This window comes from Giraffa tippelskirchi, chromosome Y (assembly GCF_054371585.1).
Source record: "Giraffa tippelskirchi isolate mGirTip1 chromosome Y, T2T-mGirTip1v1.2.pri, whole genome shotgun sequence".
In the NCBI taxonomy this organism is placed as follows: Eukaryota; Metazoa; Chordata; class Mammalia; order Artiodactyla; family Giraffidae; genus Giraffa; species Giraffa tippelskirchi.
This window is the reverse complement of record NC_137290.1, coordinates 24,766,869-24,793,189: the sequence shown is the minus strand read 5'-3', so window position 1 is coordinate 24,793,189 and position 26,321 is coordinate 24,766,869. Positions and strand designations below refer to the sequence as shown.

General features: G+C 44.1%; 1 pseudogene; it reads right to left on the bottom strand.

The window, feature by feature from the left end:
* Positions 1-9,778: 9,778 nt before the first annotated feature.
* Positions 9,779-26,321, bottom strand: part of LOC145537750 (MYND-type zinc finger-containing chromatin reader ZMYND8-like) — a 46,288-nt pseudogene continuing 29,745 nt past the window's right edge.

The window sequence follows — 26,321 nt, the reverse complement described above, 5'->3', positions numbered from 1 at the left end:
TCTTAGCCACTGAAAGACTAATTCATTCCCTCCCAGTGTTCTTCTGAGAATGACCCCGGATTTCCCTTCTGTCTCTGGCTCTGTCAGTAAATTCTCTAGAACTGGACTTCCCAGGAAAGCTCCCATTGGGGACATTTATTTATAATGTGGAGAGAAACCTTCCTGACCTCATGTGGCCACATCTCCGTCTTTGGCCCAAACCTGATGCATCCATCCTGACCAAACGGAAAACAGCTATTTCGAGGAAGAACAAGGCATTTTTTTTCCAAAACAGCTTCATTTTAAAAAGGTGAAGGAGGAGCGGGGCTGAGATGGCGGAAGAATAAGATGGGGAGACCACTTTCTCCTCCACAAATTTGTCGAAAGAACATCTGAACGCTGAGCAAACTTCACAAAACTATATCTGAACGCTGGCAGAAGACGTCAGGCATCCACAAAGATGGCACATTATCTTCAAAAAGAGATAGGAGAAATTATAAATGATAAAAAGTGAGACAAAAGAGTTAGGGACGGAGACCCATCCCGAGGAGGGAGTTGTAAAGAGGAGAAATTTCCAAGCACCAGGAAACCCTCTCACCGGTGAGTTTGGGGGAAGATTTCGAATCTCGGAGGGCAACATAACTGGGAGAAAAAATAAATAAAACCCACAGATTACGTGCCTAAAGGAAACTCCCAGCAAAGAACCCCAGACGCTTGCAGCCGCCACCAGCAAGAGGGGGCTGAACGGAGAGGAGCGGGCGGCACTGCTTAGGGTAAGGACTGGGCCTGAATGCCCTGAGGGCAATCTGAGGGAGCTAACGTGAGATAGTAACCTAAACTGTGGGACAGCCAGAGAGAGAGAACTATCCCGTGAAAAGCCCAAATCTAAGGCACTGCCGGCCGGCTCACAGAACAAAGGACTGAGCGATACCAGGGGAGACCTAGCCGGCTGCGGACCGCCCCATCCCCTGCCGGACACAGTGGGCAGGCGGGGCCAGCCAGAGCCGGAAAGGGGCAAACTCGGCCCGAGAGAGGGCACCCACTACCAAACTGCAAACAGGCTCCCAGTTTCTAAGCAAAGACTGCCTGAGGTGCCAGAGGGTCGACAGCCGCCGGGAGGGTCGCAATCAGAAACCAGCTCCCCAGAACCGACACAAAACACACCGGAGCCGGGCGCGCCCGTAAACCGAGACGGGGACCAGGGAGGTGATAAGCCGCACCGCCCCAACAGGGGAGAGTGCGCTCGCCAAACTCCTGGCTGCCTGAGCTGCTCCGATCGGGAACAGCACAAACCGCGGGCGCAACCGAGTCTGCGCCTTTGTGGAGTAACCGGGAGCCTGAACCTGAGTGGCTTAGACCTAGGAAGTGCACACATCTCAGGGCGCACTCCCCGACCGAGTAACCTGAAGCCTGAGCAGGGTAGACGGGGAAAGCACACACGCCATGAGCGGGGGCGAACCCAGTGTGGCCGAGACATTGCGAGCTCGCCACACACATGCCAGTGATATAGGTTTTCAGTGTTCCTCCCTCCTCACAGCATGACTGGACAAGCGAACCTAAAGAGACCACCTCTGCCCCTTTGTGGCAGGGCAGAAATTAGATACTGAAGAGACCTGCAAACAGAAGCCAAATAAACAGAGGGAAGCGCTTTGGAAGTGACAGGCCAACAGATTAAAATCGCTGTAGTGACCACCGACTGCATTGAAAGGGGTCTACAGATCTTGAAAAGTATAAGCAGGAACAAGGATCTATCTGAAACTGAACAGACCCCACACTGATCACAACAGCTCCAGAGAAAGACCGGGATACATATTTTTATTATTGTCATTATTTTTTAAATTTTTTTCTTTTTCTTTCTTTTTTCTTGAAGTCCTCTATTACACCTTCAACTTTCAGTTTCATAACCCACTATTACCTTGCAGAAAAAAAAAAACCTATTTTTAAAGCAAACTGCATACATACATCTCATACCTTTTGTGGTTTCTTTTTTTTTACAATTTTTTTTCCTGTTTTACTTATTTTTTACTGTTTCTTTTTTTTTTTTTACTGTTTTGCTATTTTATTTTTTTTCTTTTTACACTGTTTCCTTTTTTTCTTTTTTTATATTGTATGTTTTATAAGAGGCTATCCTCTACTCTAGATTTTTAATCTTTGATTTACATATTTGATATCAATTTTGCACACTTCAGAACCCAATCTTTAGGACTCATTTTTACTCAGGAGTGTGATTACTGGCTTCATTACTCTCTCCCCCTATTGACGCTCTTTCTTCTCCCCCAGGGAACCTGTATCTCCCACCCTCCTCCTTCTCTTCTCCACCCAATTCTGTGAATTCTGAGGGTGTTCTGGGTACTGCAGAACACATCGGGAACAGAATACTGCCCAGATCTCTCTCTCCCCTCCTGATCCCTCCCTTTCTACTTATGCTCACCTCTATTACCTTCCTCCCCCCTCTCTATGTATCTCTGTGAACCGCTCTGAGGGTTCCAGACTGTGGAGAGCACAGAGGGAAGTGCTTACTGGCTAGACTGCTCTCTCCACGTTGGAGTCCCCCTCTTCCCTTCCTGGTGACCTCAACCCCCCCCTTCACATCTCCATGTAACTCAGTGAACCTTTCTGTGTATCCCTCACTGTGGAGAATCTTTTCACCATTAACCTAAAAGTTTTATTATTGATGATGTATGGATGGAGAAGTCTTGAGGCTACTACAAGAATAAGACTCAAAGCCAGGGGAAACATTAATTAATAAGAGATAATCCAATAGCCTCCACATATACACTGAAACCAAGCTCCACCCAAGAGCCAATAAGTTCCAGAGCAAGACATACCACACAAATTCTCCAGCATCGCAGGAACATAGCGCTGAACGTCCATATACAGGCTGCCGAGAGGCACACCAAATCCATAGACATCTCAAAACTCAATACTGGACACTCCATTGCACTCTAGAGAGAAGAAATCCAGCTCCATCCACCAGAACACCAACACAAGCTCCCCCATCCAGGAAGCCTTGACAAGCCACCCGTTCAACCCCACCCACAGTGTGGAACCTCCACAATAAAGAGGAACCTCAAACTACCAGAATACAGAAAGGCCATGCCTAACACAGCAAGCTAAACAAGATCAAAAGGCAGAGAAATACTCAGCAAGTAAAGGAAAATGAGAAATGCCCACTAAACCAAACAAAAGAGGAGATAGGGAATCTATCTGAAAAAGAATTTAGAATAATGATAATAAAAATGACCCAACATCTTGAAAACAGAATGGAGTTACAGATAAATAGCCTGGAGACAAGGATTGAAAAGATGCAAGACATGTTTATCAAGGACCTAGAAGAAATAAAAAGGAGTCAATATAAAATGAATAATGATATAAAGGAGATAAAAGACACTCTGGAGGGAACCAACAGTAGAATAACAGAGGCAGAAGATAGGATAAGTGAGGTAGAAGATAGATGGATGGAAATAAATGAAGCAGAGAGGAAAAAAGAATCCAAAAAAATGAGGAAAACCTCAGGGACCTCTGGGACAATATGAAACGCCTCAACATTCGAATCATAGGAGTCCCAGAAGAAGAACATAAAAGGAAAGGCCATGAAAAAATACTCGAGGAGATAATAGTTGAGAATTTCCCTAAAATGAGGAAGGAAATAGTCACAGAAGTCCAAGAAACCCAGAGAGCCCCAAACAGGGTAAAGCCAAGGTGAAACACCCCAAGACACATATTAATCAAATTAACAAAGATGAAACACAAAGAACAAATATTAAAAGCAGCAAGGGAAAAACAACAAATAACATACAAGGGGACCCGCATAAGGATAACAGCTGATCTTTCAATAGAAACTCTTCAGGCTAGAAGGGAATGGCAGGACATACTTAAAGTAACAAAAGAGAATAATCTATAACCCAGATTACTGTACCCAGCAAGGATCTCATTCAGATATGAAGGAGAATTCAAAAGCTTTACAGACAAGCAAGAGCTGAGGGAATTCAGCACCACCAAACCAGATCTCCAACAAATGCTGAAGGATCTCCTCTAAACAGGAAACACAGAAAGGATGTTTAAACACGAACTCAAAACAACAAAGTAAATGGCAATGGGGTCATACTTACAAATAATTACCTTAAATGTAAATGGGTTGAATGCCCCAACCAAAAGACAAAGGCTGGCTGAATGGATACAAAAACAAGACCCCTATATATGCTGTCTACAAGAGACCCACCTCAAAACCAGGGATACATACAGACTGAAAGTGAAGGGATGGAAAAAACATATTTCATGCAAACGTAGACCAAAAGAAAGCAGTAGTCGCAATACTCATTTCAGATGAAATAGACTTTAAAATAAAGGCTGTGAAAAGGGACAAAGAAGGATACTACATAATAATCAAAGGATCAATCCAAGAAGAAGATATAACAATTATAAATACATATGCACCCAACATAGGAGCACCACAACATATAAGGCAAATACTAACAAATATGAAAGGGGAAATTAACAATAACACAATAATAGTGGGAGATTTTAATACTCCACTCACGCATACGGATAGATCAACTAAACAGAAAATTAACAAGGAAACACAAACTTTAAGTCATACAATAGACAAATTAGATTTAATTGATTCTTACAGGACTTTTCACCCCCAAACAATCAATTTTACCTTTTTCTCAAGTGCACACCGAACTTTCTCCAGGATAGATCACATCCTGGGTCATAAATCTAGCCTTGGTAAATTCCAAAAAATTGAAATCATCCCAACCGTCTTCTCTGACCACAATGGAAAAGATCAGACCTCAATTACAGGAAAAAAAACTGTTAAAAATTCCAACATATGGAGGCTAAACAACACGCTTCTGAATAAGCAACAAATCACAGAAGAAATCAAAAAAGAAATCTAATTATGCATAGAAACAAATGAAAATGAAAACACGACAACCCAAAACCTATGGGACACTGTAAAAGTAATGCTAAGGGGAAGGTTCATAGCAATACAGGCGTACCTCAAGAAACAAGAAAGAAATAAAACAAATAAACTAACTCTACACCTAAAGCAACTAGAGAAGGAAGAAACGAAGAACCCCAGGGTCAGTAGAAGGAAAGAAATTTTAAAAATTAAGGCAGAAATAAATGCAAAAGAAACAAAAGAGACCATAGGAAAAATCAACAAAACTAAAAGCTGGTTTTTCGAGAAGATAAACAAAATTGACAAGCCATTAGCCAGACTCATCAAGAAACAAAGGGAGAAGAATCAGATCAACAAAATGAGAAATGAAAATGGAGAGATCACAACAGACTCCACAGAAATACAAAGGATCATAAGAGACTACTACCAACAGCTATATGCCAACAAAATGGACAACTTGAAAGAAATGGACAAATTCTTGAAAAGTATAACTTTCCAAAACTGAACCAGGAAGAAATAGAAGATCTTAACAGACCCATCACAAGCACGGAAATCGAAACTGTAATCAGAAATCTTCCAGCAAACAAAAGCCCACGACCAGACGGATTCACAGCGGAATTCTACCAAAAGTTTAGACAAGAGCTAACACCTATCCTACTCAAATTCTTCCAGAAAATTGCAGAAGATGGTAAACTTCCAAACTCATTCTATGAGGCCACCATCACCCTAATTCCAAAACCAGACAAAGATGCCACTAAAAAAGAAAACTACAGGCCAATATCACTGATGAACATAGATGCAAAAATCCTTAATAACATTCTAGCAAAGAGAATCCAACATCGTATTAAAAAGATCATACATCATGACCAAGTGGGCTTTATCCCAGGGATGCAAGGTTTCTTTAATATCCGCCAATCACTCAATGTAATACACCACATTAACGAATTGAAAGATAAAAACCATATGATTATCTCAATAGATGCAGAAAAAGCCTTTGACAAAATTCCACATCCATTTATAATAAAATCCGTCCAGAAAGCAGGAATAGAAGGAACATATCTCAACATAATAACAGCTATATATGACAAACCCACAGCAAACATTATCCTCAATGGTGAAAAATTGAAAGCATTTCCCCTAAAGTCAGGAACAAGGCAAGGATGCCCACTTTCATCACTGCTATTCAACATAGTTTTGGAAGTTTTGGCCACAGCAATCAGAGCGGAAAAAGAAATAAAAGGAGTACAGATAGGAAAAGAAGAAATAAAACTCTCACTGTTTGCAGATGACATGATCCTCTACATAGAAAACCCTAAAGATTCTACCAGAAAATTACTAGAGCTAATGAATGAATATAGTAAAGTTGCAGGATATAAAATTAACACAGAGAAATCCCTTGCACTCCTATACTCCAATAATGAGAAAACAGAAAGAGAAATTAAGAAAACAATACCGTTCACCATTTCAACAAAAAGAATAAAATACTTAGGACTATATCTACCTAAAGAAACAAAAGACATATATAGAACACTATACAACACTGATGAAAGAAATCAAAGAGGACACAAACAGATGGAGAAATATACCATGTTCATGGATTGGGAGAATTAAAATAGTGAAAATGAGTATACTACCCAAAGCAATCTATAGATTCAATGCAATCCTTATCAAGCTATCAATGATATTTTTCACAGAACTAGAACAAATCATTTCACAATTTGTATGGAAACATAAGAAATCTCGAATAGCCAAAGCAATCTTGTGAAAGAAGAATGGAACTGGAGGAATCAACCTACCTGACTTCAGGCTCTACTACAAAGCCACAGTCCTCAAGGCAGTATGGTACTGGCACAAAGACAGAAATAGAGATCAATGGAACAAAATAGAAAGACCAGAGATAAACCCACACACCTATGGACACCTTATCTTCGACAAAGGAGGCAAGAATATACAATGGAGAGAAGACAACCTCTTTAACAAGTGGTGCTGGGAAAACTGGTCAACCACTTGTAAAAGAATGAAACTAGAACACTTCCTAACACCATACACAAAAATAAACTCACAATGGAATAAAGATCTAAACGTAAGACACGAAACTATAAAACTCCTAGAGGAAAACATAGGCAAAACACTCTCTGATATAAATCACAGCAGGATCCTCCATGACCCACCTCCCAGAATATTGTAAATAAAAGCAAAAAATAAACAAATGGGACCTAATTAAAATGAAAAGCTTTTGCACAACAAAGGAAACTATAAGCAAGGTGAAAAGACAGCCTTCAGAATGGGAGAAAATCATAGCAAATGAAGCAACAGACAAACAATTAATCACAAAAATATACAAGCACCTCCTGCAGCTGAATTCCAGAAAAATAACGACCCAATCAAAAAATAGGCCAAAGAACTAAACAGATATTTCTCCAAAGAAGACATACAGATGGCTAACAAACACATGAAAAGATGCTCAACATCACTCATTATTTGAGAAATGCAAATCAAAACCACAATGAGGTACCATTTCACACCAGTCAGAATGGCTGCTATCCGAAAGTCTACAAGCAATAAATGCTGGAGAGGGTATGGAGAAAAGGGAACCCTCTTACACTGTTGTGGGAATGCAAACTAGTACAGCCACTAAGGAGAACAGTGTGGAGATTCCTTAAAAAACTGGGAATAGAACTGCCATATGATCCAGCAATCCCACTGCTGAGCATACACACCGAGGAAACCAGAATTGAAAGAGACGCGTGTACCCAAGTGTTCATTGCAGCAGTGTTTACAATAGCCAGGACATGGAAGCAACCTAGATGTCCATCAGCAGACGAATGGATAAGGAAGCCGGGGTACATATACACAATGGAATATTACTCAGCCATTGAAAAAATACATTTGAATCGGTTCTATTGAGATGGATGAAACTGGAGCCCATTATACAGAGTGAAGGAAGCCAGAAAGAAAAACACCAATACAGTATACTAATGCATATGTATGGAATTTGAAAGATGGTAATGATAACCCTATATGCGAGACAGAAAAAGAGACACAGATGGATAGAACAGTCTTGTGGACTCTGAGGGAGAAGGTGAGGGTGGGACGTTCTGGGAGAATAGCATTGAAACATGTATAATATCATATGTGAAACAGAACACCATTCCATGTTCGATGCATGAGACAAATGCTCAGGGCTGGGGCAATGGGATAAACCCAGAGCGATGGGATGGGGAAGGAGGTGGGAGGGGGGTCCAGGAAGGGGAACACATGTAAACCCATGGCTGATTCATGTCAATGTATGGCAAAAACTACTACAATATTGTAAAGTAATTAGCCCCCAACTAAAATAAATAAATTTATTTTAAAAAAATAAAATAAAATAAAAAAATAAAAAAGGTGAAGATTCTGAAAAAATTAGGGGGTAGGGAGAACCCATAAGAACATACCTCGTGAATCCACTGGTTCAGTCACAAAGAAACACCCTCATCAGACAAGATATTTAAGTTTAATACAAATGTTATGCAAAACAATTGTGAAAAAAATACTTCTGTATGTGAAAAGCAATTATGCTTCACAAATAAGGCTAGGTTTTTGTATCTTTTGACAACTGCAATTGACAAATGTTCTTTCTTGTTTTCTTCTAGTACTCTCTTTTCTATTTATTTTCTATTATGAGTAACTAGCTGGAAACTGTACAGTTCGCATCCTCTTATCAATAATGAAAAGAAAGAAAACAAGACTAAAATGTACAACAGAATGTACTGGAATGATATCGTACAATTAATTTTTATCCTATACATACATCACCTTTTTGCTTTGTTCAATGCTTCTTGAACATACATACAAAATGGTACTACAGCATACGGAGTGTAACGGCAGAGTGGTGTCCTGCTTCCCCTCAAACTGCCTTCGTTTCACACTGACATAAAAACCTAAAATTCCATTGTATAAATATCACATACATGCTTCATCTCAGGCTCAAATGTCCTCCACGTGTGTCTTGCCTTTGACTTTTCACTTCTATGAGGCATGGCCATCTCTTACCAAGAAGGTTTGAGTATCTTTAAAGGAACCACAAAGTAAAGAAAATCTCTGTTTTGGAGCTTCGGACTTGAATGGCTTCTACGGTCTTCTCTTCTGCAAACTGAGGTGAGCAGGGTTGTTTCTAGTTAATCATATGTAAACAAAGATATGGATTTTTTTCATTTGTCCCTTTTATTGGAGTAGAGTCATCCTGGAAATCACATCAGATTAATGAGCACATCTATGTGCCCTTTTGGTCCAGAGAGCTTCCCATTGAAAACATGGTAACATAGTACTTGAAAGGGGCCAGTGGGTGCATGTGATGTGTCCATAGCAGCACTAAATTCTGTGCTGGAAATTCTTGATCCCAATGTGCTGTGTACAGACGTACAAATGGAAACAGCTCACAGGGTGTCACAGAGGAGGAGCTGTGCACCGTAAAACAACCCCTGTGCCCTCTCTGTACCCCTGTGACAGACTGGCTGGGTGACCATCCTTTCTCCAGCATCCAAACATTCCTTTTGTTGTTGGGTGTGTCTTTTGTTTTGTTTTTCTCTTTCTCTTTATCTCTCTCTCTCTTTTTTTTTTTAATAAGTTAAAGTTAGTACAAGTGTGAAAAGGGGAAGGTACTCTAGGCTTGATGACAGCCACAAATTGTGTATTATTTACATCTAAAGCAAAGGTTTCATGTGGGTGGAAGAGTCCTCAGTCAAGGATAATGCAAGACATGAAATAATGTGCCCTGCCCTCCATGCCAGTTGCAGAGGCCAAGTCAGAGGGTGGCAGTCCTCCATCTCATGTTTCTTTGCCGTTTCAGATTTCCCAGGTGCCTGAGTTGTTTCCCTCCATGGAGTGGGTGGCTTGTGTCCTGGCATGTCCCTAGGTACAGAACGTGTCCCGGTGGGACTCTTTCAGGATGAGGCTCTTTGAACTGGTACCAGTGTTCTGCTCAGAGCGGGTGGAGCTTTGCTTCTGCTCACTGCCGCTCCAGCAAGTGGATTTACTGCTCTGGGAATGGTCTGGGAGGGGGAAAGCCAAGGGGAAAAGGAGATTTAGCATGCCTTCCCATCCCCTTCTACTTGATATGCACCTGCTTCCCCAGGAAGCCACCTTCCCCTCCCAACTCTCCAACACACAGGGGGAAAATCCTGCCATCATTTACTGACCTGAATTTTTGGGTCTTTAAGGATTTAACAAGAGCTGGTTGGAAAAACAGAAGGGCTTCGTGCTCGGAGAAAATAAAGATGAGTGGGGAAACATACTAACGTATCGAGAAAGGTTTCTTATGCAGTAATTGGGACCAGGCACTCTTACTGCATGTGTAGACACAAAGAACCCCAGGCTCTTGTTATATTTAACCTTGGGCACCAAGAAAGGCACTGAGATTTGGTGTTCAATCTACTTAATTCTGTTAATGGAGTTTGTTTCATCACTGTATAGGCAACTTGAAAGCAGAATTATACCTCAACCAGCCAAAGGAAAAGAAGTGAGGACCAGAATGATTAAGCCCACCTGGGCTTAATGGTTAACCCCACCTGGCTCCCAGGATGGACAAGCTAATGGATCAACAGAAGGATGAAAGACCCACAGTAAGGGCTAAGGGAGTTTCAAGGACATGTGCACCATAAGGAGCTACATCGTGGATGAGTAAGATGTGAGGACACTGAAGGAAGAGCCAAATGAGGTGTCTGTCCAGTGGGGAGACACCCAGCCTGCAGGCTCAGCGGGATGGCCGACTCTGAGAGACCTGCCAGCACATCACTAAGATCTCATCATATGTTAGATCATTTACCAAGTTCAGACAGATTGGGACACAACTTTTTTTTCTTTTTTTTAACTTCTTGAGGTGGGATGATAATATTTGAACACAAGAAGTCGACTGTCAAACTTAGAGACAGAATCAGAGTGGGGGAACAAGGGACCAGATCATCACCTAGAAGAGAAAGTACTCTTATTATTGCCTAGTGATACGCAGGTTGTGTTTGGTTCTGAGCTCTGGTTCTGAAAGGGAAGCAGCAAAGACAGTGATAAGGATCTCCCAAATCACATATTCACTCAGGAGAGAACACACCCTCATCACTTGCATCTATGGCCCAAAGGGAGTGCTACTGTGGTGGACAGAGCTGGGGTCCAGGGTGGAGCTCTCTTAGGGTTCTTGAATCCAAATCCACCCCTTCTTAAACATTCTTCTCTACTTGTGACACCTACATTGTTAGTCCTCTGGAAGGTCGGTGATGGAGCTGGTCATCACGACGCAGAAACTGACAACAATATACTCAAGTCACATCGAATCTCCCCAGCTCTGCTGAAGGCGGAGACCAGCTAGGCAGCAGGGCTTAGCTTACTTAGCACAGAAGCCACATCCCGGAGCCAGGCCACCTGAGTAAGTGCAGAGCCTAACCTCTCCCGTGGACAGGACAGGGCACGCTGGCTGATTCAGCCAGTCACTGCGGAGGAAATGGGTGTTAATCCAGGACTCATCATGAAAAGAGCAAGGATGAAGCCCCTTCAAGAAGCCAGATCTGGAATTCCCTGGCTGTTCAGTGGTTAGGACCTGGTGCTTTCACTGTCAAGGGTGCAGGTTCAATGCCTACATGGGGAACTAAGATCTCATGAGCTGCTTAGCATGGTCAATAAATAAATAAAATAAAATAAAAACAGGAGAGAGAGAGAGAGAGAGACAGAGGCCAGACCATCCATCCTCTCTCTCTCATTTCCTACTGCTGCTTCCAATGGCCATCAGGAGCACAGCGAGGAAGAAACCAGGCAAAGCCAAGACCCATCACTCAGGAAAAGGCATGCTCACAAAGAAAACACACACACACACAGTCACTCAAGAGACGAGCACACTGCCTGCTGGGAAAAGATCCCCGTTGGCTGCCATGAAGTTGGTTCATACTTCCACTTCTGTGCTGGGTAGTTTGGGTGAGGCTGGCGCTCTGTGATGTTTGGGGGCAGAGGCAGGTGATTTGTCACACCTGTTGCTAACTGAAGAGACAGCAAGGCAACCTCAGAGACTGGCTGAGGGCTAGAGTATGGAAGAGAGCTCGAGTCCATACAAACCCACCAGCTCTCTATCCTGCTGTCCAACAGGCTACTGATCTTAGCACTGGAGAACTGCTGGGTCAGTGTTGCCATTTTCCAACTTGAGGCATTCATAGAAGACTAAGGCTTTTACAAATGTATATTAAACCATGAACTAAGATCTCTGGATGCTGCACGAGATTACAGGTGGAAATAAGGCATACCATGATGTAAAAGCCATACATTCCCAGAAGTTTGAAAGCAAATTTCCTTCAGAACCACTCTGCCAAGAGCTTAGTTCATCCAGGGAAACTGGAGGCGCTGGCTCCACCACACTTAGGTGGCAAGGCTCCATCAAAGGAACCTAGATTATTTAGGGTAAATATAATCTTGAATCGACTGCCAAGGCTAATGACAGATCAGGAAAGAGTATTATGGAGGTGCATGGAGTGAGAAGAGTTGAGGAAGGAGCCACAGGTGAGATTTCAGTGGACCACACCTCAGCCATGACGGTAGGACACAGACACATACTTATTTGAAATGGAAGAGCCCAAAATGTGTGACATGAAAAGTGTCTCAAGAAAACAACTGTTATGGCAAAGAATTTGGCAGGGAAATGGTTGAAGATATGAGAGCAGTGAGCGGGGAGAAGAAACACGCAGGGAAAAGTAAGGCTGTACAGAGATGGAAATGTAATCACAGTGCACTAGTTGACTCTGAGACAAACAGAACGACCATAATGATGGACACACAGATGGTCATCTGGCCACATTTATGACTCAGCCAACAGCCAGAACTGAGACGGACCAACTACAGTTATAGAATAGAATGCACAAGTTCTCTCCACCTTGGTGATGGGAAATCAGAGCAGGAAGATGGAAAAGTCTGAAAATGACAATGGAGGAGAGGTGAGGGAGGAAATGTGCACCAAGAGAGGGGTCCAGAGACAGTTTCCTCCAGCTGGAGAACATGAACTAAGGAATAAGTGTTGTATTGGAGCAAGGAAGCCCATAGAGCACGTCAAACAGTGACAGAGTGGTCTGGGAGAGAGGGGAGAAGAGAGGTGGTAAGTGACCCCGATTCTCATCTTCTCAAGTGAGAAGTCAACACGCAATGTCTAGATAAAGTCAAGAAACAGAAATATGAGGAAACAAGTTATCTATAAATAAGTACAGGGTGCAAAAAATAGCCATGAAGACTGGGACGAGGAATTGTTTTCCCCTGTGTGATTTTATTTTCTCTGACTACACATATCCCGTTGTATCAGGGATGGCACAGGGGATTCATTCCACGACCCACCATGGACACCAGATTCCATGGAAACTTAGTCTCACGGTCAGCCCTCCATATCCACATCCACAGATTCAACCAGCTACAGATTGTGTAGCAATGTATTCATTACAGGAAAATAAATCCACTCAGACTTGGACCTGCACAGTCCAAACCCATGTTGTTCAAGGGTCAACTCGATATGCATGCATCACTTTAAACTCTTCAGCTGAAGAGACAAGTGAACAGGAAAGGCATATGGACACCCCAAGGAAGTTCCTATCTCCTATTTAACCTTTCTTTCTCTCAACTAGACCCTCATCTTAACCAGCCTGTTTCCAGAAGCTGATAAAGAGCACAGGAACCTCCATGTTTGTAACGTTCAGCTTTCCTCCCGCTTCCACCTCCACTGTCAGCAAGCAGTGAGCACAAACAGAAGTCCGGAGGCATATGAGGAATGACAAAATGAGCTGGTCTGTCTACTTTGACATAAGCCTTCAGCCAGATGGCTGTGGAGTGCAAACAGGGGGAAATGAACAGGCATGAGCTCACAGTCCTGATGAGTCCTCCAGGAACCTCCGGCTCAGCTCACACTCTAGAATAATCCTTAAACACTCCCTCATGAATGCTGACAATTTGGGTTCCTTCCCTCCCTCCCCCATAGTCATCAGGCTCCCTGAGATGTTCTTCTCCCCACTCCAGCCTCTGCACCAACTCACCAGCATCTCTAGACTCTTACTTCCTCTCTCCATCCTCCCTTTGTATCCTCTCACACACTAGGGTGCTTCAGGTCGGGGGGTCAACCAATGATGGTCCACAGGCCAAATCCAGCCCAATGCCTGCTTTCCCAAGGGCAAGTTCACTGCAGCACAGGAACATCTCTTTATGTGCCATCTCTGGCTGCTTTCACCTGACAACGGCAGTTCTGATAAAGACGGGTGGTCCAACAAGCCCCGGGCCAAGAAACACCTCATCCACCTCACGACTGGGAGATGCTGTATCTCCCAACCACGTTTGTACATGCAAGCCTCCTTGTCACACCAGATTCCATACCCCACAGCATCACCAATCCTCATCTTCCCATGTGGATGACACCACTTGGCTACTCCAAATCCCCAGCAGGGCTCCCTGCCTGCAGCAGTGTTTTCCCAACTTGAACCCTTCTCCCGGCCAACCACCTCCATGGCTTTGACACTTCCCATGTCCCCCTACTTATGGCTCAGCTGGTGTTCCTAAACTCACATTCCACTTAACTCAAACAGAAACTCTATCAACACCAAAAGCAGGAAATCAGAATACCTGCGCTACACAGACGGCAACTCCACAAATCAACATAATGAACACCCAACTGTAGCAGAAAACTCGAGGTGGGTGCTGCGCTGCTGTTGAAGTCTGAAGTCTGCTCTGCCATTGTTAAAAAGAGAAGCTAGAAGAAGGGATGAGGAAGACACTCAGCTCCAAACTCAACGTGTCCTCCAGATGCAGTCACAAGACCCGAGTGAGAGTGAGAAGGGAATTGACAGGCGGTTCAGCCATACTTCCATGCCTATACATGTTCGTATTCCCCCTATAATCAGCTCATGCCACTCTCCCATCTTTTCTGCTGGACCTAAACCCCGCTTCCAGTGCCACTGGGAAACCTCCAGCCACCCTAACAAGATACATCATTTCTTACTCTAAGTACTCAATATGCAGAAACTAACTAACAAAGAAAATTTGGTTTTCAGCTGAAGAGAATAATCTGGGAGAGAGAAAGACCCTGGAGCTGAAGGACCCTGAAAGAAGCAGAATTGTTCTCACTGAGAATGAACCATTTTAGAATGCCCTAAAACTTATTTGAGAGGGTGCAGGGGAAAGCCTAAAGAACACAGCTCAAATTCCACAGAAGAGAACTAGAAAAGTTAGTGCCAGATAATCTCCCCAAAACAGCCTGCCAGCTTATTCCTTGAGAGGAAAAATTTCTACAGAAAGATCACTTCTGTAGAAATGCTTTTCTCCTCTGAAGGCCTCCACGGACTGTGGGTGCTGGTACCTCAGGGACGGATTCACACAGTTTAATTTACTATGGTCATTTCTGAGGGCAGAAGAACTGTCCAAACCAAGTGTATTTTCTACCCCTCCCCAGTTCAACAATAGAAACTCTCTCTGTCTTAGATTCAGAACTGAAAAAAACAAACACAACACAGCAAAAAACAAAAAACAAACAAAAAAACCCACAAAACTCACACAAATAAGGTAAATTCTCGACTTGGAGAAATGCCTCAAAGCTGCTTGCTCAGCTATCCCTCACCTCTACTGACCAGCCCAGGGTTCCCTCAAAGATCACTAAGGAACCACAGTTTGCAAACCACGTCCCTGAACCCTTCAGGCTCCCCTGGAGGAGATGGCTCCCCTCTGCCCCTGTGGAACATGAGAGTACATACAACCATCAGGGGGCCATTTACCAGAGTCTATCTTGGAGCATAAGAGAAAGGAGAGGGTATTTCCCTGGACCCAGAGAGGTCAAGGATCTAGAAACACAGAAAGAGACAGATGGAGCCAAGGCACTGTGTTAAACAGGGCCTCCCCCCTACCCCACCCCAGGGAAGCCCGGGGATCCATGCGGGTGCTCATCACAGCCCCGACAACACCTTCACGCCCTCTGCCTGGCATGCTCAGGGAGGGAAGGCCAGACCAGTCAGTGTGGCCTAAGCCCTGTGCCCTTTTCTGCTCCATCTCCCTGGACACAGAACTAGGGAGGTCCCTTACTCAATGCTAGAGCCTCAGGTTCAAGAACACTGCTTGTCAACTCCCCCCTCTCTGACCTATTCCACTCTCTGGATTTCTACCCTATCCCCAAAGGATATACAGCCATCCCCTAGGACCCAAGGTGGAATGGTTCCAGGACCTCCCAAGGATACTAAAATCCAAGGACGTGCAAGTTCCTTATATAAAATGCCCTAGAAGGATGAATACAACTATGCCTTTGTATCCAACGGTTTCACATTCACGTATTCAACCAAACAGAGATGGAATTTTGGTTGGTTGCATGTACACATGAGAAATCCATGGATAGAGAAGGCTGCCTATATATTAAATCATATTATATCAATTCACTTTTATTCCACAATAACCTCTTCCTAGTCAATGATATCAATGAAGTCAAAGAGGTTTGACTTCTGGGATGAATTGATGTTTTTCCCTGATGCACATGAATTAAAATCATAATGATTACAAATGTAAAAAATGACCAGTGTGTCCTCTAAAATAAGTCTGCATGCAATCCATATGGCACCCCCTGGGAAAATAAGAAATTTGACGTCTGTGTCCAATATGACAGTCACCAGCCACCCATGGCTATTGCATCTACATTAATTATCATTAAATTGATTTAATTAAATTAACCTGAAATCCAAGTTTTGGTCACACTATCCCCAGTTCAAGTGCTCATAGTTCAAGTGCCACATGAGGCTGGTCGGAGGTTCTCACAATGGGCAGAGGGGATGTAGAACATTCCCATCATCACAGAAGGTTCTACTAGACCACACTTGCCCTCAACACACACCTGGGGAGAAGAAGCCCTGCAGAGACTCTGTCACCTCTACATGCAGCCTGAAGACAGACAACTTCCCACATCACGGGAATCACCGTGGCATTGGGAGTGGGCTCCTCTGAGATTCTGCTTGGCCCTAGGTGTGTGCGATGGATACTCACCGAGCCACTGTCCTTGCATTTCTCAGCTAGCGTCCTCTTCGCGTTCAAGGCACTGGTTTCCAGGGGGGCTGCCTGAGTTTCGGAGGAGGTGCCCTGGGATAACTTATCAATGTTTCCGTGTTCACCTCGGGGTCTACTTCCTGCTGAGGGGTGGTAGTTGAGTGCAGAAGGGGACAGAAGTCACATATACGCCGAGCATAGTAGTTCCCAGGACTGCGGGGAACCCTGCTCTGTGCAAACCACCATGTGTTAAGACATACCAACCAGCTCCACCCAGGTTACAGTGTGGGCCCTGAATAGCTGGATCGAAGCCTTCCCAGACACAGGAATTCCAGACTGTGTGTGAAAATATGTTCATTTTTAAGAGTGAGAGAGAAGAGTGAAAAGGTTGGCTGAAAGCTCAACATTCAGAAAACTAAGATCACGGCAACTGGTCCCATCACTTCATAGGAAATGGATGGGGAAACAGTGTCAGACTTTTTTTTTGTGGGGCTACAAAATCACTGAAGATGGTGATTGCAGCCATGAAATTAAAAGACCCTTATTCCTTGGAAGGAAACTTATGACGAACCTAGAGAGCATATTAAAAAACAGAGACATTACTTTGCCAACCAAAGTCCATCTAGTCAAGGCTATGGTTTTTCCAGTAGTCATGAATGAATGGGAGAGTTGGACTGTGACGAAACCTGAGCCCCGAAGAATTGATGCTTTAGAACTGTGGTGTTGGAGAAGACTCTTGAGAGTCCCTTGGACTGCAAGGAGATCCAACCAGTCCATCCTAAAGATCAGCCCTGGGTGTTCACTGAAAGTACTGATGTTGTAGCTGAAACTCCAATTCTTTGGCCACCTGATATGAACGATTGACTCACCAGAAAAGACCCTAATGCTGGAATAATTGGGAGCAGGAGCACAAGGGGACAACAGGAGATGAGGTGGCTGGATGTCATCACCGCCATCCAGCAGAGTTTGGGTAAACTCTGGGAGTTGCTGAACGACAGGGAGGCCTGGCGTGTTGTGGTTCTAGGGGTCGCAAAGAGTCGGACATGACAGAGTGACTGAACTGACCTGAACTGATTTAAGTTTGATTAAATCATTCTGGAGATATAAGCATGTTCGTGAAGCAAACAGTACAACTCTTCCAGTTTCATAATTTCCTATTTTAGACGAGTGTACATCCCCATGCACTCGCTATCACTCTGTTACAGCATAGTTGAGAGGTTTTCACAGACCACATGGACCACAAATCATAAAATGTTTATTCTCTAGACCTTCTTAAAAAAAGCTTGCGAACCCCTGCCTAGAGCTTCTGAAACTTGGGTCATTTATCTACAACCCTTGAAAAATTTAGCACTCTACTGACACATTTCCTTGTTACATTATTTATGTTATTTGTACTTAAATATATTCTTTGAAGTGGAGACTTCTACTTCTAAATACAGAAATCTAGTATTGGCTATACATGAGCACTAAGTATAAAATATTACTAATACATATTATTAATCAAGTCTTACTAGGTGATGTCTCCAGCTAGAGTTTCCTGGCCTGGGATCTGCTTGCCGTGCTTTGGAAAGAGATTTAAAAGACAGATTAGTTCCAAAGCAGCACTTTGTCCTTCATGTAAGAACTAATGATTGTTAAAGCCTTGAGTCCAAGATGGGCTCCATGGTGGGGGCTGGCTTGTATAATGCTGCTTGTGCATTGTAGAAAGGGGTAGAAGATGCATTTGATGTGTGTGTGTGTGTGTGTGTGTGTGTGTGTGTGTGTGTGTGTCTGCTTAGTCACTCAGTCATGTCCGGCGCTTTGCAACCCCATGAAATGTAGCCTGCCAGGCTCCTCTGTCTGTGGCCTTCTCCAGGCAACAATACTGGATTGTGTTGCCATTTCCTTCTTCAAGGGATCTTCACGACCCAGGAAATGAACCCAGGTCTCCTGCATTGCAGGCAGTTTCTTTACCATCTTAGCTACCAGGAATGCCCACATTGCTTTGGGCAGAGACAAATATTGCCCCCAGCAGAGAACCACAGCAAACCACATGAAGCTAAAGTCATCTGGGCTGTCATTACAAGCTCCATTCACACAAGTGAATGCTGCCAAGTAAACTGGAGGGTGGAGACAATGGTGCCTGGAGACTTGGCTATGTGTCTGCCTGCTACTCTCGTGTATGTAGGAGTCACTTGTGGTGAGTGAGCGTGGCAAGTGCCCTGTGATCCAGGAGGAGCCAAGGGCCCGTCCACCACAGTCAGGGCCAGGGGACACTCCTAAGTCCCACCTGACCGGGTGCAAGACTTCATGTGCTCAGGCCAGTGGGCCTTCTGGCAGGGGTAGTCAGAGTAGCTGGTATTCCGAAGCAGTAGAAAACGGCCTCCTTCTTGCAGTTGGTACACCACAGCTTCCTCTTGGTCTCGGCCACTGCCTGCTGCTCCTCCAGCTCCAGTTGCTTCTTCACCTCAGCAATGAGCTGGTCGTGCTCCATTTCTAGGCTCTGCCGCATCTCTGCCTTGGTCAGCTCTGCCAGAGGAGGGGAGGGGAGAGGATACCGACTTCATCGTCCATCCCAAGCCATGGGCTCATTCACACCAGGTCCGAAGGTGAATCCTATCAGGTGTGAATCCTTGGGTCGGGGATGTCCTGGTCATATGAGCCCGTTCAGAGACTCACCCAGCTTCCCTGAGATCCAACGTCTTTATCTGTAGAACGGGCATCCACCATGCTGACCATGAATGTCAGCATGATCATGAACGTCAGGTCCTGAGGATACTGAAAATGGGGCCCTGCGGTGATTCTGCAGGAAGTACTCACATAAAACCTCTGAAAAATGTCCACTCAATTCACTTTGAAATTTATCATTTGTATAAGCTTGTTTCTCTATCAAATACAGAGTACCTATGATCTGTAGGCACTGTTGTAAAGACTTTATAAATATGAACTCTTTTAATCCGTACTCCAACCTTAAGGAGGTGTATACTCCTATAATACCCATTTCACAGATGAGGAAACTGAGGCACACAGCTAAGATGAGCAGAGCTGCGGCTACAACTTGGGTATATTTCCTTTTTGATGTGTTTAGTGGCAGCAGATCTAATCTTCCAGACAGGGCATCAGGACTGATCACTGGGCTGACAGGACAATTATCCAACTGCTCAGGCTACTGAGACTTCTCGCAATTTTACAACAGGTCAGAGCTCACAAGCAGGAGAAGCTACCACAGCTGTTGTGATGAATTTGTTGCTGATGTTGGTATTTGGAAGAGAGGAAAACAGGTTTCTGCCAGCTCTTGCTTCATACCTGGTTTCTCCAGGTTAGACTCCCTAGGATGCTGTGTTCTCCCTAAGAGTGGTAAGGCGGCCTGGCCTACTTTTGACTCAGTGCACATTTGGGCCTAACTCTAGACATGCCAAGAAGTTCCTATCCAGAACCTTTGTCAGTGGAGGCCAGGTCAGCAGCACTTACCCAAGTTGTATTTCATGCCTGAGAGCTCCTGTTGGTGCAGCCACTGGAGGTTCCCCCCCCATACAGTTATATATTTATTCCTTGTTCAAATTCTCCATTATTATTGTTTTTTTAATTTTTTAAATATAAATTTATTTATTTTATTTGGAGGCTAATTACTTTGCATTATTTTATTGGTTTTGCCATACATAGACATGAACCTGCCACGGGTGTACATGTGTTCCCCATCCTGAACCCTCCCCACACCTCACTTCCCATCCCATCCCTCTGGGTCATCCCAGTGCACCAGCCCCGAGCACCCTGTCTCATGCATGAAAAATGGACTGGCGATTAATTTTGCATGCAATAATATACATGTTTCAATTCCATTCTCCCTAATCATCCCATACTTGTCCTCTCCCAAATAGTCTAAAATCCTGTTCTATACCTTTGTGTCTCTTTCCCTGTCTGTCTCGCATTTAGGGTTATAATTACCATCTTTCTGAATCATATATATGCATTAGTATGCTGTATTTGTGTTTTTATTCCTGGCTTACTTTACTCTGTATAATAGGCTCCAGTTTCATCCACCTCATTAGATCTGATTTAAATGTATTCTTTTTAATGGCTGAGTAATATTCCATTGTGTATTTGTACCACGGCTTTCCTATCCATTCGTCTGCTCATTGACATCTACGTTGCTTCCCTATCCTGGCTATTATGAACAGGGCTGCAATGAACACTGGGGTATACGTGTCTCTTTCAATTCTGGCTTCCCCTTTGTATCTAAATCCTCAGCCTGCAGATCTGTATGGAGACAGAAAGACCTATAAAGTGCATCTGGGTGTTTGCTGTCAATAGGGCTTGGAAGCTCCAGAATCACGATACGGTTAATGTCATCTGCTGAATCAAAGAGTGGGAAGCCTGGTCTCTGCTGGCCTCCCCCAGATGGTTGTCAGTGGGTTAATTCAAATTCATGAGAAGTTCTGCTTAAACAAACAAACAAACACAAAAAAAAAACAAATACAAGTGGTCCATCTTTTCTGAGAGGTGCTGCAGTAAAAGCCATTTAAAGTGAAAAAGACCAGATTTTCAAAATAAATAGGACAGTGAGTGACCTACCTATGAACAAGTTCCATTCCTAGAGCACGGTCATAAGTGCAATTTCTTTGTAGAAGTCCAACAAAGTTAGCCTAAGCAACCAACTCACACAATCAGCTAGATAGTACAATACCAGGTACATCACTGCTGCTTTTATGCTTGCTTATGGACGTCCTGGGCTTGAAATAAAGATACTGTAATACTGCACTCTGTACAGTAAAGCACACAAAGCACAACGACTTGTAGAGGATGTGTGCGGGTGACAGTGTACGCCAGGGAGGTGAACTAACTTACAGGATTAAACATGCAAACATTCACGTCTTTCAAAATTCCCAACTTGAAGGTTCACACATAAGAGACTTCAGTTCTATTCAGCCCCTCAGTCATGTCCAACACTCTGCGACTCCATGAACTGCAGGACACCAGGCCTTCCTGTCCATCACCAACTCCCGAAGTCCACCCAAACCCATGTCTGTTGAGTCGGTGATGCCATCCAACCATCTCATCCTCTGCCTTCCCCTTCTCCTCCTGCCTTCAATCCTTCCCAGCACCAAGGTCTTTGCAAATGAGTCAGCTCTTTGCATCCAGTGGCCAAAGTATTGGACTTTCAGCTTCAGCATCAGTCCTTCCAATGTACACCCAGGACTGATCTTCTTTAGGATGGACTGGCCGGATCTCCTGCAGTCCAAGGGCCTCTTAAGTGTCTTCTCCAACACTACAGCTCAAAAGCTTAAATTCTTTTGTTGTCAGCCCTCTTGATATCCCAATTCTCACATCCATACATGTCCACTGGAGAAACCATAGCCTTGACTAGACTGACCTCTGCTGACAAAGTGATGTCTCTCTGCTTTTTAATATGCTGTCAAGCTTGGTCATAACTTTCCTTTCAAGGAGTAAGCATCTTTAAATTTCATGGCTGCAATCAGCATCTGCAGTGATTTTGGAGCCCAGAAAATTTGAGTCAGCCACTATTTCCACTCTTTCCCCATCCATTTGCCGTGAAGTGATGTGACCGGATGCCATGATCTTAGTTTTCTGAATGTTGAGCTTTAAGCCAACTTATACGGAAATACATACACGTACATATTAGAAAAAGATCTTATGGTTAACAATACCTCTGAGAAAGGGTGGAGAATGAAATATGAATTCAATCAAGACAATAGATTTTTGTGTGTCTAGGTATCCATTTCACTTCGTTCTAAGAAGACATGTATGCACTGTCTGTAAAATGAGAAAAGAAAAGAGAAAAGTAAAACAGCAAGCTGCAAATTAATTTTTAAAAATAATGCCAAATGGAACGTGTCAGGCCTCTAGGATACAGTGGCCAGGCAACCAAGGGGAAGTAAACAAATAAAACAAGGACTATTTTTCTCCTGTCCATGTGGCAAAAAAAGAGCTGGTGCCATGGAGTGCAGATAGGGAGGCTTGGTACATTTCACAGCCTGTCTGTTCTGATATCTCGTCCTCTTGGAAGACTGAGGCTGCTGCTGCTGGCTTTGCTGCAGCTTCTGCTGGTGCTGCATCTTCTGCATGTGCCTCTTTTGGGTGGACGTTTGAAACTTACTTGATGAGGTCCGCACAACCTGTTGCATGGCCAGGGCAGTCTCCTTCGGTAAAACTGGCCTCTGCTTTTTCACCGGGTTTCTCAGGCTGCTGCTGCTGCTGGTGGTGGTGGTGGCTGGGCCGTGACCGTGCAGATGGTGCTGTTGGTGGCCGTGACCCCAGCCATGTGAGTTTGGGAGGATGAGTGGGTGAGGACCAGCATTTTGGGGGGAGACCGGCTGCCCGCTGTTGTGGATGATGAAGCTTCACCTATAACGGAAGCCAACACATGAAAAAACAAAACAGAAAGTTGACGGGACTCAGGCTGACCTGCAGGGTCTCCAGGCCAGTGAGTTCTAAGTGACCATCCCAGGCTGCCATGCCAAGGGCCTCCACGTGAATGGGCACATTCTTGCTTTACATGATTAAGCCACTTCTTCAGTGTGTGCTAGCTTCAAATATCAGGCTCCTTGGGGTACTCAAATGTGGGCTTGCTGATATTTGAGAAACTTGTCAAGACCTCTGAGGGACTGAGGCCAACATGACCCAGCCCTTGGCCTGGAGTTGCCCACCTGCTAGTCGATGACCCACTGGCTGAACAGAATCGTTGCAAGTACCTTGTTTTACAAAGTTAGAGTTAGTAAGCACTTTGAGAAAGACTTAGCCAAATTCCCTCTGGTCATTAACAGGAATCCTTTGCTTGGATAGGAAACCTACAGAGCATGTACCCCAAGGAACCAGACAGCCTCCCAGTGGCCAAAGCACTGAATACCAATGAATCACCCAGAACGAAGAATATTCCCTTTCATCTCTTCTAATTCCTTCACGAGAAGTCTCAGTGTGGTCCTGGCAGTCTTGACACCTATCACTCAAGGGAACTCCACACCAAGGACAGAACCATCCCCAGCACAATGGTATTTATGGAGAATTTAGAAGCCTTGCTTTCGTTTTGACTGCAGTTCTCCATTTTGCATCTTTTATGCACAGCACAAAATACTGTTTTCCCTACTGTGTGGTAGTTAAGTTTAAGTTCAAAATTGAGTTCATTTTTTTAAACAGCTGCTGCTTCAGATAAGAAAATATACTAAGGCAATACGTGAACAAGCAGGTTTTGGGAATGACAAAAATAATGACTACGAGTGACTGAGTTTGAAAAATGCTTCCTTTTGGAGTGCATCTTCTGGGAGAAAATGAGCTATGAGAATGGAGGGCAGCATTTCAACAGACAGCAGGGAAAATTTGGAAGAGAACAGTTTTAGCCAAGACATGCCCAGGAATAGGCAGAATTTTGGTGGGTGAGGTCAGGCAGTGAGAAGGGCTGGCCCGGGGGTGACCACATGAGTATTTATCTGTAAGGGGAAGGAGTCTGTTACGACTGCAGGGGCCCCAGGCACTGGAGAGATGAACATGCATCCCCAGAGAGGATTCCCTCGGGTTCACACAAAAAAAACACGGATGCAAGTCAGCATCCTTGATCTCAGACAATGTGCCTGGACCTCAAACTGGGTTTAATAAAGACTGAAAGTGAGGTCGCTCAGTCGTGTCCAACTCTTTTGCAACCTCATGGACTGTAGCTCTCCAGGCTCCTCTGTCCATGGGATTTCCCAGGCAAGAATACTGGAGTGGGTTGCTATTTCCTTCCCCAGGGGATCTAACCAACCCAGGGAAAGAAACCTGGGCCTCCGGGATTGCATGCAGATTCTTTATTATCTGAGCCACCAAGGAAGCCCTTAATGACAACACCTTTTTTGAGGGGCTCAGCATGCTTCCACTGCATGACTCCATGCCTGTCATTTTTAGATTTCTGTCACCCAGAAAAGACGTGAATTCTTGATTATTCTAGGGGACATTTTCAGTTAGCTGTCGTTCTAGGAAAATCCAGGAGTGTGAAAGGAAAAGTATGCTGACAGGTTGACTTTTCCACCCGAGGGCGGAGGGGGGAGGGGGTCTTGGTGGTTACACAACTGACTGTCCCTCTTGCTCCTCCGGGGAAGAATTCAACCAAAGTCCTGGGCCAGAACACAGGGTGGGGCTGGGAGAAGAGCTCTACCTAGAGTGAGGTTGCCCCCATCCTTTCCCAGGATAACCTTTCAGATATCGGTCACAGCCTCTACCCCTTCCCCTTGCAGGGGCAGAAGTGGCTTTGAGCTTGCCCCTTGTAAAACGTAGAGATCCCACAGGCAAGGCTTCTAACTTGCAAAAGCAAAAGCAACATTTGTGCCTCTCTTTTCTGCCATGTGATTAAAAATATGCTGTCCTTGTGGATTAGCTAGTCTGATACCTCCTTGGGCAAAGGGCAACCACAAAAAGGTCCTTTCTCTCTCTCATCTTGCCAAAGCAAACGACTGGCTTTGAGCAGAGTGGTAACTGCTCTGAAAGAGTCCCATTCGAGCTCTTTTCCAAATTAAAAGACAAACAAATAAACAACAACAAAGCAGGAGTATGCAATCTGAAAACTTTCCAGGCTTGACACACTTTTGGGGAGTCTTCATTTATACACTAAAACGTTTTAATTTCTAAAGGATATGGAAGGTTTACTGGGGCAGTGGGGAGGGAGAGGAAAGGCCATGGAAAATTCCATTTGTCCTAAAACTTTGGGAGTATGCACTCACCTGCTGTCTCAAAAAGAAGTGAATTTCTTAAAGGTCAACACTCCAAAGGCGACCCCACCCAACTAGCCTACTTATATCAGACCTAGGTCGCAGTCTTGTACATTAAAAAGGGACTTTTTAAGAGAAGGCTGGAAACGACTGATATGACACCTGTACGTGGAGTCAAGGTCCTGAAGCGAGCTCCCTTAGCCTCTGCTCTGGGACCTCTAGCTAGAAAAGCCATCTTTCGATCTGAGGATTCAGTTTCTCTGTATAAGCTGCACTCCTAACTGAAGATCACTTGGAGGTCACCAAGCACTCTTCAAAACACCAGTCACTTAATAAACACGTAAGTGAAAGCACACCTTTGAAAAGATGCTCAACTGCAGAGTCTGACATGAAGCCAATTCTTCAAGACCGAAATCATCCTCAGGTGGCTCTGGATTTCAACTTCTGTGAAGTTCCTCTAACTGACTTCTTGTTTCAGAATCATCCTTTGCGTAAAATTCCCACCAAGTTCAGAGGATCCTAGAGAAACTTCCTTCCGACACCAGTGAGAGGAACAGCTCAGCTTCATTTTATCACCTGGAGTGCTTTCTATTTGGGGGGGGGGGGCATGAGCTATTTTAAAGCACTCATATGTTTTTTCCCTTTTCACTTCAACTTCAGGAAGCTCAGGGTCAAAAAGGAAGAGTGACTTTGCTAATTCTGAAGGCTGACATAGTTATTTCTGTATACAAAATTTCCCTACATCTCTCACTATTTCATGTTCA